Genomic DNA, 10,437 nt, shown 5'->3' on the forward strand with positions numbered 1-10,437 from the left:
AGCAGAGGGAAGGATTACCTCCCTCCACCTGCTGGCAGCATTCTTCCCAGTGCAGCTCAGGACACTGTTAGCCTTTTCTGCAAGGGTACACTGCTGGCTCATGTTCAGCTTGGTGTCCACCTGGTCCCTGAGGTCTTCTTCTAACAAGCTGCCTTCCAAATGGGTGGTCCACAGGGTGTACTGATGCCTGGCACTGTTTCCTTCCAGATGCATTTACTTTCCACTTCTCTTTGTTGGACTTCAATTAAAGTTCATTTGACGTCAACCCATTTCCCCAGCCTGTCCCTCTGAACAGCAGCCACTCCTCCCAGTTTCCTGTCACCAGTAAACTCGCAGAGGACACAGTCTGCCCCATCATCTGTATCATCAATGAAGATATTGGACAGGATCAGTCCCAGTCTTGGCACTGAATGGCATCTAACAAGACTTCCTACCCTCAACTGACACCTTCTGTACCAAAATAGGCCATTCACCCTGTTTTCAATCCACCTCACCCTCTGGAGTTAGGAAGGCTAAAGTTCAACTGGAATTGAATTTGGGCAGGGATGCTCAAACAATGTTCCTATATTCCCCCCAGGTTTCCACCCTCCGTGGGTTCCCTTTGTGTATCTGGGTTTGGCCAGGAGCACCTTATTCATCTACATGGGCCTCCTGTCACTTTTACCAGGCTACACATTTGTTGGAATGGAAGTCTCATGAACTTGGAATATTAACTAGATTTTTTACCTACCTTTCCCCTCACCTCTTCTGTCCAGGGCCTTATCTCCTGGGACTCTTGCAAGCAGATCTTGGAAGAGGGCAAAATCTACTCTCCTGAAGCTTGCTTCTCACCCTCTTCCTTCCCCTTGGGATCCTCAACTCCAACATCTCATGGTCACTGAAGCAAAGGCTGCTTTTGAACTTCACTTCTGAGCCCTTCCTTGTTGATGACTATGAGGTTCAGCACAGCAACTGTCCTTGTTGCCTCCTTTGTCACTTGGAAGAGGAATTTATGATAGGTGCACTCTGGGAACCTCCTGGATTCCTCATGTCCTGTTATGTTGTCCCTCCACCATATATCATGGTGATTAAAGTCCCCCATAAGGACACCAGGACCTGTGAACTGCCATTACTCCATTCTGTAGAGGGCCTCATGCAGTTGTTCCTCCTGGTCAGGCGGCCCCTAGCAGACACCCATTGTGATAACATCACCTTTGGCCATTCTTCCTATAGTCCTAGTCCATAAAGTCTTGGCTGGCTCCTTATGCATCCCCAGACAGAGCTCCATGCATTCCAGCTGCTCACACACATGAAGAGCAGCTCCCCATCCTCATCTGCCCATTCTGTCCTTCCTAAAAGCCTGTGTCCCTCTGCTGCCACACTCTAGTCATGGAATTTCTCCTACCACAGCCCTGCAGCTGCACACAGATCTCTGATTCCCCCATCCTGCATGCATGAGTGTACAGATGTGTTAAAGAGTTCCTGGAGAGGCTTTGGGGGATTTCTCCACAGTGGTGCCACACTTCCTTGCTTAAGCCTGGTGGGTGATTTTGAGATCCCCTCCTGTCACACCACCCTTTGCTCAGCCACCCCATGTGCCACTCCCTCCCAGGGCTGCTGACTACTTTCTCTCCCTGTCGCTCCTAGTTCAGACAGTGGCTTTGAGCACACAGACCCGCTGACGTTTCCTTGCAGCCGTGCCCATGCTCATGGGTGTGTCAGCCGACACTCAGTGTGTCCATTAGCTAATTGAGCTGAGTTTCACTGTTTGCTTAAATTGCACCGAAAACAGTTTGCATTCCATTGTCTCCATTCTCCTGTGAGGTACTACTGACTGCCACCTTTCAGGAGCAGCAGACTTCCAGAAAGAAGATACATCTCTGTCTTGCATCTTCCTGCAGCTGTGAGAGCACAAGCCGGACATAAGAAGATTCATCCTCAGCCCAGGCACTTTGCTGATGTGTTTCTAGGGCTGGCCCAGTCTTGCTGAAGGCTAAGTGCTTGATGACTGCATTAATCTCACCTGCCTCAGGTGAGACGGTTCCTCTGTTCGCTCTCAGAGCAAACTCTGGTCAAAGGTTGATGCAATTGATACACATGCCTTAGTCACTTCCCAGTTGACTTGGAGAGCTCCATTTTGAAAATGTCCTAGGAGGCATGTCTGACAAATCTCTGGCAAATACAGTTTAGCTCTGAAATCCACTGATTTTCCTCTAAAAAAGTCCCCTTTGGGGATTTCCCAGGCTAGGTACAGCCTAGGGTGGGACATTCTCTGCACTTGCTCCCTGACAGCCAGGCCAAGTGCTCCAGCTGCTCTTCTCTCAGTAACCACAAACACTCAGAATGTGTCAGCACAGATGCAGCTCTGGGTGACATGTACTACTGGGGCTAGTTTGTCATGTAAATGGGAATGGATGGTCTGGCAAGGAGCTGTGAGAGTTCTTCAGTACCAACACAGATTCCCCCCCACCCCTGCTTGGGACAAGGTGGTTTTGGTTGATGTTCTGCTTGTGGTGTGGAGACAGAGACAATTCCAAAAAGAATTGATCACCAGGAGCTGTCAGCTGGACACCAGCTGGCAGGACACCTGGAGATATGGAGTTCAGCCTCTTGCTTTGGCCTTGGTGTCCCCAGGCTGAGTATGACAGTCTCCAGGGCCAGAGCATTTCCTTCCAGGAGAGCAGTACTTTGCTGTTTGCAGGTCTGGAGAAGCCCAGGGACCCAAGGAACACTGAACAGCAGCAAAGCTGAGAAATGTTTGCTGGCTCATGGAAGTTTCCAAAGCCTCTCCTGGGAATTACCCTCCTCTGCTGTTGCCTCGTGTTCACTCACCTCCTATTCCCACTTTCTGACACACTGGTTTTGTTTCCCTTTTGTTTACTGGCTGTAGAGAAGTCCTTGGGTATTATCAATATCTCTTTCTGTTTGAACTCATCCAAGTGTTTTGCCTTATTTTCATACTTTTCCTATCATCACACGTACCCAGAGGCATGGAGAAATCTTCCCTGTCTTCCAATCCTTGGAGTCACAGCTGGGGGCAGACCATTGATCCCAGGGCTATTAGCATGCAATAAAACCAATGGTCGGGGAAATGTCTCCCGGAGCAGTCTGCAGAGATGGGGACATGGTCACAGTACTCGGTGGGTGTCCTATAGGTGCACGCAGCTCTGGTCCTCCCAGGCCTTCCCACATGGTCCAACTGGGCCAGCCCCCAGCAGGGAGGGATGGTGAGAGCCTGCATGTTCTTCTGCTGGTGCTCATCCTTTGAGGGAGCTGTGTTAGAAGGCTTCCTGCCTTCTCTGAGTCATGTCAAAATCAGTCCCAAATATTCTCTTTGAAGCTCTTCACACAGCGCTGAAGCGATCTTGCCTTCAAAGCAGTTGCTGGAAACAGGCAGGCTGCTTAAAAGGCATTTGAGCGCTCTCACATCATGTTCAGGCTGTATTAAAATTTTACCGTGCTGTTTCGCACCTCAGATGAATCACAGTCGCTCCTGAAAAGCATCGGGGGCTAGAGGGGGAGGGTGGGATGTGTTCAAGGAAGGGGCTTTTGAAAGGGATTATTAATGCACAGAGATGTTTTGGTGTCTGAGAAAGGCCCTGAATGGCAGCTCTGTGCTTTCTTTCTCTGTGCTCATTATCAGTGAAGGGTGTAGCTTCTGAAGAGCTGAACAGAACGAGGGGAGGACATGGCTGCTGCTCAGGCGGGGATGAGCAGGGGAGAGGACGTGGGAATAGAGGGAGGTGGGTGCTGGCTGTCTCCCTGAGAGGCAGTTTCAGGTTACGAGTTCAATGCCTGCCTCCCTTTGGGAGGCTGCAATACGGCAAGTCGGCAAGTCGTTTCTTGATGTGCAAACAATTAAAAAGAGGGTGTGTGAGTGTGGAAGATGGAGAAAGCAAACACCTCCTCTGGGATCTGGCTGTCTCTGCAGCTGCTCACCTAAGGCACCTCTTGTGGAGGGAGTTTCACACAAGAAAAATAGCTGGGGGCATCAGGTTACTTTCAGGATGGAGTTTGAAAGACTAAGAGGTCTGCCTTAAACCTCAGGGTATAAAGGGTATTCCTCACTCTTTTACACAGGCATAGAGTGGGTCTCTTGGGTGGTATCAAGGTTTACAGTTGTCCTTTTGGTGCTCCCCAGGGTTGCCCTGTAATAGTGGAGAGAGGGCTGTGTGGGGAAGCAAGAGGTCAGGGTGCCTTTATTCCCCTCCCAGCAGCATCCTTGGGCACAGGGAGCACATTTCCTGCAGTGATAGCCTGCCCTGGGGTGCAATCAGGACTGCCTGAGGGCTTCGTTTTCTTCAGGTTTGACATGGTCTCCCGAGTTCTGCAGACGCCTGCTGGCTCCTTCAGCCTTGTTTTCTGGAGAAGGGGTGTTCCAGTCCACAAGGCAAGGAAGTGCATGTCTTTGCCTCTTCCTCTTGCCTGAAAATTCCCTGACTCCCTGCACCATCCCAGCCTCCATGCAAATAGGCTGCCCAAAGCCACGTGCCCTCCTGCAGACTCACATAGCCAGGCCTCCTGGGCAGGTGGAGAGGTCAGGAGAGGAGTCAGACATTCGCTGCTGGGGTGGGAAGTGCCCCCTTCCAGCTCTCTGGAGGCTAACAAGGAGTGAGAAACTGGACTAGTGTGTTTCCATCCCAGGAAGATTTTGGCACACGGGGCTGACACTTGCTGCCTCTGTGTGTCAAGTGCTGGCACAGGGTGTGCCTTGACAGGGCAGATCCATCGCATGGCAGCTGGATCAAGGATGGGCGAAACCCTGGTCCTGCTCCTGACAGAGGAGGATGCTTTTCTATTTCTGCTCACTACCTATTCACTCCAGATCTAGGAAGCAGAGGGGGAAGCCTCCGTTTTATTTTTTTTCAGTGCTAAATTTTCATTCTTTTTTGCCTGCCTCAGTGAGCCAAGCATCAAACCAAGGACTCTATATATCCCCTGGGAGCAAAATGCCCCTCAAAATAAGTCCTATTTCTTTCTGCTGAAGCTGACATGTGCTGTCTCACTTATCTAAAAGCAGGGGGGGAAGAAGATTCACACAGGCCTAGTTCAGCCTGCTGCCACTCCCTCTGTCCTGCTTGATTTGCCACTGCCCCTCATCATACTGATGCTTGTCACTCTGCTGACAGCATGAGAGACAAACACCAGTTTGCCTTGGCCAGAAAACTTGCCTTGCAAAGAAAAAAAGCCAGCTCAGGGCTTTTCACTTTGAGAGAAAGAGAGTGAGAAGAATAGACTTGAAAGGAAATTCCCATGGTTGTTTTTTTTTTTTTTTTGCTTAGGGTGAGAGCTTTTCCCACGCTCCATTGGAAAGACTGCAAGGAGCAAATGTTTCCCAGTGCCTGCAAACACCAAACACTGCTGAGGAGCAAGGAAAAAAACCAGTCTCATTGGAGAGAGGCAGAAATCAGCGGTGTGTGCTCCTGCAGTGCCTCGTGCCTGTGTGTCTGCTCCTGCTATGCCAATAGCTTTTCCAGGCCTAGTTATGTTTTCTGACTGTGGTGGGAGTGTCAAACCCTGGAGTACTCTGACATGAGGACAAGTCTCCCACAAAGCTGCTCCACAGTGCCAGAGGCTGCTGCTCCTTCTGTGAGAGTCCCAGATACTGAACCGGGAAGAGGCCGATGGGTTTGTTTCCCAAGTTGACACCTGGGGAGCTGTTTGAAATTTTTTTGTGTTTGCGTGGCACTGGTCAAGGACTATTACCTTACTCTGTGAGACTTTTGCTACTCTATCCAAGGAAGGCTGGGAAAGCAAGCCTGGTTCGCTCCATTTCCTGGGTCAGTTGCTTTGTCTGGTTCAAGCCCTGTCCCTCACCACCTTTCCTTGGTCTGATTCCTGACTCCTAGCTTCAGAGTCAAGAATTGACTGAAAACTGATCTGAAAAATCAATTAACATCTTGCCCTTTCCCAGCCATCAGCCCAGTCTTCAGGAGCAACCTTTCCTGGAACACCAAGTGCTTTGGGGCCTCCCCTAATCCTTTCCAAGTCCATGTGCTTTCCACAGAAAGCCAGTGTTTAGCAGCCAAGTTCCAGCAGGGCTGTGCAAAACCTATCCATGCATGGGAGAGCGTGCCCATGCAACTCGCACCCTGAGAACCGGTTGGTTCACCAGCTCTGCAAGCAGAGGCCTGTCTGGTGAGGGAGTCTGTGTCTCAGCTCTTGAGGAGCCATGTCTTTAAAACACCCCAAGGATGAGAGATTTGAGGGTAGCTTTTGGAAATGAGGAACCAGCTGAGGCTGGGGATGCTCAGCAGGCATCCATGAGGATTTGGTTCAGCTTTTCAAGAAGACTCATATCAGAGGAAGTCTGGAAGCTGGTGCTCACTAAGCTGTTTAGAGGTGTGGGCCCTGCTTCATCCCAAGGTGATTAGGGGTGCTTGGAAGTCTGTCCTGATAAATGCCCCAGCAGCCTAGTGAGCCTGCTGCTTCTCCCAGCAGGCCAAGTAAAAAGCATTTCTGACAACAAAAGCCCTGCCCAGGGGCTGTTTAAAACACAGAGCTGGAGTCCGATTGCTGGTGCATCTCGGCATCTTCTCATCAATGAGAAACCGTCTCCTTTGGCCCCCTCCCCTTGTCTTTGGTCTTGCTCGCAGAAAGCCGTGACTGTATCCTGCAAGAGCTCGTATCTGCTCCTAAGATCTCCCTTTGTTTGGCTGCCAGCTCTCTGCACCTGCGTGCATGCCTGCTCTCCCTCCCCGCTGCGGTTAGTCTTTCCCTCTCCCAGCCCATGGGCAGGAAAGCGGGTTTTAGCCGGGTCCAAGGGCTAAGGGAGTATTTGGCAATGGCAAGTATTCCCACTCCAACGGCAGCCCAGCTGTAAGTGGGATGGCACACGCAGGCAGCTTGGTTATTTGTGAATGAAGCATGAGTTGCACTGTGATTAACCTTCTGGAGGGATCTTGCCCAGATCTGTCCCGATGGGAGCTGGAATCTCCATGTTTCCTTTGCTAATTGAGCCTGAATTATATTAGCTAATCCCATCCCCAAATCCCCCAGCTGTCCAAAGCTTACTAAGAGCAACCACACATGCTGGCTGGGAGTTTGTGCTTGTCTCCTATTGGGATAGGGATTACTGTAACAAACTGTTTGGAGTTTTGGAGTGGTTTTTTTTTGGTTTTTTTGGTTTGTTTTTTTTTTGGGGGGGGGGTGGGCTGGGGGAGAAGGGAGTCATTTTTGCTTGGCAATCTGTAGCCGACTGCCATAATCACTATCTCTCGTTCCACAGAGAATATGCATTGTAAGGAAAAAAGACACTGTCATGACAGGTGATGTTGAACCAGGGATATACAGAGTTAATGTGAATCAGATGCTGTGTGCTCCCATGGTCCACTCTGTCTCATTGTGCCCACCCCCAGGTTTGTTCCTTTTCTTGCATGGATCACTGGGACAGGCTAATTTGGAGATAATGACCTGCCCTGCCCTTTTCCAAGAGTGTGCTCCAGATTACCACCAGACTCTACATCAGCATCACCAAGACCCTTCGAGTGATGGCAAGAAGCAGATGAGGCCCCTGGCCAGCATGGGCTCCAAGTATTCACCAGCTACACAGGGAAAGGAAACAAGGGGGATGGACCCACTTGAGGGCATTCCCTGTCCAGGAGGAACCACAGCAGACAGACCACCAGCCCAGAGAAGCCTCTCCTCTAGAGACCTTGCTTGACTGGAGGGAAGAGGTGCTCTGCTACAGTTTCATCTTTTAAAGAGAAGCAGGGACTGACTCATTAAAATCTTACCTATGTCATCCTTGTTGGCTTGAGCTTTTGTAGCCTCTTCTCCCACCCAAACTACCTCAAGAGAGAGCAGGGACTGGAGCAGCTGTGGGAGTCCCTGGCCACAGCATACAAAGCCCACTTGTTATCAGCACTGTCGTATGCCTCTCTGTCCCCTCCCCCTTCCCAGCTCCACCACAACCGCTGCATCCCAACAGTGCAAGCCGAGCATCCATCAAAAGGGCTATTATCCCACGATTTCTGAACAGTCACTGTTGCTCTTGGGTATGGAGAACCAAGCTCCCCCTTTGACACAGTGCCCCGAGCAAAGGAATAGCAGTGCCTGTCGCTGGCTGGCATTCTGATCTGCAGATTGTCATAGAAGCTGGGGTGGGATGGGGAGCTGCTGCCTGCACATGGGGTTGGGTTAGCAATTTAGGCCTTCCTCCAGTCCTACAGGGTAGACAGGTCCTACAGAGTTCATACTTTTGGCTTCCAGATATTAGCAGTGAGGGTAACTCCCATGGAGGGAGACCACATCCTTCATTCTTTATGGTTGATGCTTTTAATCTGCTCTTCCTGGACTGGGGGAGAAAAAAGGCACAGAAACAGCCACCAACCTCTAGAGTAGGCAAAGGGTCTGAAGTGCATGGGGAGGCAGCTTCCAGAGATGTGCGCATTGACTCAAGCAACTTCTGACTGGCACTAGGTGCTAACATCCCCAGGAGCCAGCTGGAGGGTGCCCCTTTGCCCTTTCACTCCACAGGCAGGATCTGCTGGCACGGTTGCCCCTGGCTCCATCACAGGTACCTTTTTCTTGCTGCATATGAACAGGCAAACTGATGGCAGCACAGACAGTGCCACCTCACTTCCACACACAAGATCTACCAGCTGTGACACCATGGGCAAGGCTGGAGTCCTGGCAGGGATAGGCAGACACCCCAGCACATCAGGGACCACGGCCAGGAGGAGATCTGTGCCCCACAAATGGAAACTCAGATTTGCTCAACCACACAGTGTAGACCATAACTGATAAAAGGTATCACCATTTTCCTGTTGCTGGGTACTTTTAAGCTTCTTGCAGTAAAAAGCACTATTGGCACCAGCAATCTTGGTAACTGGGCAACTTTGCTGGTCATGAGCGATGCTGAACCCATCTCCAGAGAGCTTTGCTTCTTTTATCTGCCTACAGAGATGCTCACTGTGGGTTTGTGCCTGTTTGCCTGCCTGCTCCCAAGGGGTTACTCTTACAGATGACTCTTTGGAAGCAAGACTCAGTGATGGTCTCCTTTCTGCCAGTGAGGGATGGCACTTGAAGCTCCAGTCATTCAGTCATCCTAAAGTTTCCCTTTGTGCTGTCAGGGTTGCTCTGAGCCATGTGCCTTGTGTGACAGTGTTCTGTGTTCTGGAAAACAATACATTGGGAGACATATGGCTGGCTAGGATATGTAGTCATGTCTTAGCAGGCATTGTATACTGCTTTCCACTTGAGAGGGCTTCTTTTCTGCCAGTTTTCTTGGACATTGAGAAAATACCAAAACTGGACAATGACAAATACTGTACTGGGGAAACCATGTGACTTTACAGACACATAAAATCCATCCTGCTTGGTCTCAGACCTTACGGAATAATTGTTTTATAAAAACTAGAGGTTGTTCATGTTCAATTTTCTATTGAAATCTCTGGGCATTTACAGGCTGACTTCATTAGAAAAAAGAAACTTTAATTATCCTGTAATCCCAAAGCTTCTGGCATGGGAAAAGTATTCTTACTTGGGGTAAACATCTCAGGAGATTTCACTCAGGTCAGTGTTGTTTCAGTGTGAACATAGCATGAATTTTAAATCTGGTTTTTCTTCTCAAAGCTGTCCTAGACTCTTCACTAAGAAGGCTTGCTGAGAAAATTATAGTGCTCTTATTGAAAAAAATGGAGGCCCTTTTTAAAGGTACCCTTTTCAGGTATGAAATTCAGATACTTGAATTTGAAGAAGTTCACCACCCTCCAGGATTAGCCAGTCATGCAGCCACAACCTCATCCGTGCTGGTTAGAGCTAAGTTCTTTCCTTCAAACTTAGTAAAATAGAGAAAATGTCAGAAATTTGGGCCATTTGTTTTCCCAGCTCATTCTCCCCTCCCACAGATGAGCTGATCTGTGCTAGGAGAGAGATTTCTGTCATGGTGAAGGCATTTCTGAGAGATAATTTACTTGTACAACTGGGTGTGCTGGCACTGGGATCCCGTGTACAAAAAGATGCAGCAAATTGATCGTGAGTGGTTTGCTTGAAAGAAGAAGCGGGAGGCTGTTAAGCAGATGTCTTCATGGCAATACAGCAAATTAAGTGGAGGAGTTCTGGGGTCTCTGGACTGCTTTAATAACTGATCAAAAGAGGAGAGAGAACATGAGCAGACAGCCACAACTGCAGAAGACCAGCCAGCCGGGATGTTTGCAAACTGTGCTACTGCCAAAATTCCCTGAAGGGGAAGAATTTACTGGGAAGTTTAGTTCCTGAGAAAGATTTTTTTTTTTTTTTCATATAAGTGCTGTGCATATCTCTAGTTTCTGTTTTGTTATTTGGGGCTTGGATTCTCCATTATGCAAGCCTATTTGCCTTTTTAATCCACTATTATGTATGAGACTAGGAATGCTTTGTTGCACTAAAGGAGTGGTGACTTAAGTAAGGAACTGAACTATGGTCCTAACCAGGGCAGGGGGAGAACTGTTTTGGTTTTACCAAAGAATTTCATAG

The sequence above is a fragment of the Vidua chalybeata genome, chromosome 4, assembly GCF_026979565.1.
Source record: "Vidua chalybeata isolate OUT-0048 chromosome 4, bVidCha1 merged haplotype, whole genome shotgun sequence".
NCBI lineage: Eukaryota > Metazoa > Chordata > Aves > Passeriformes > Viduidae > Vidua > Vidua chalybeata.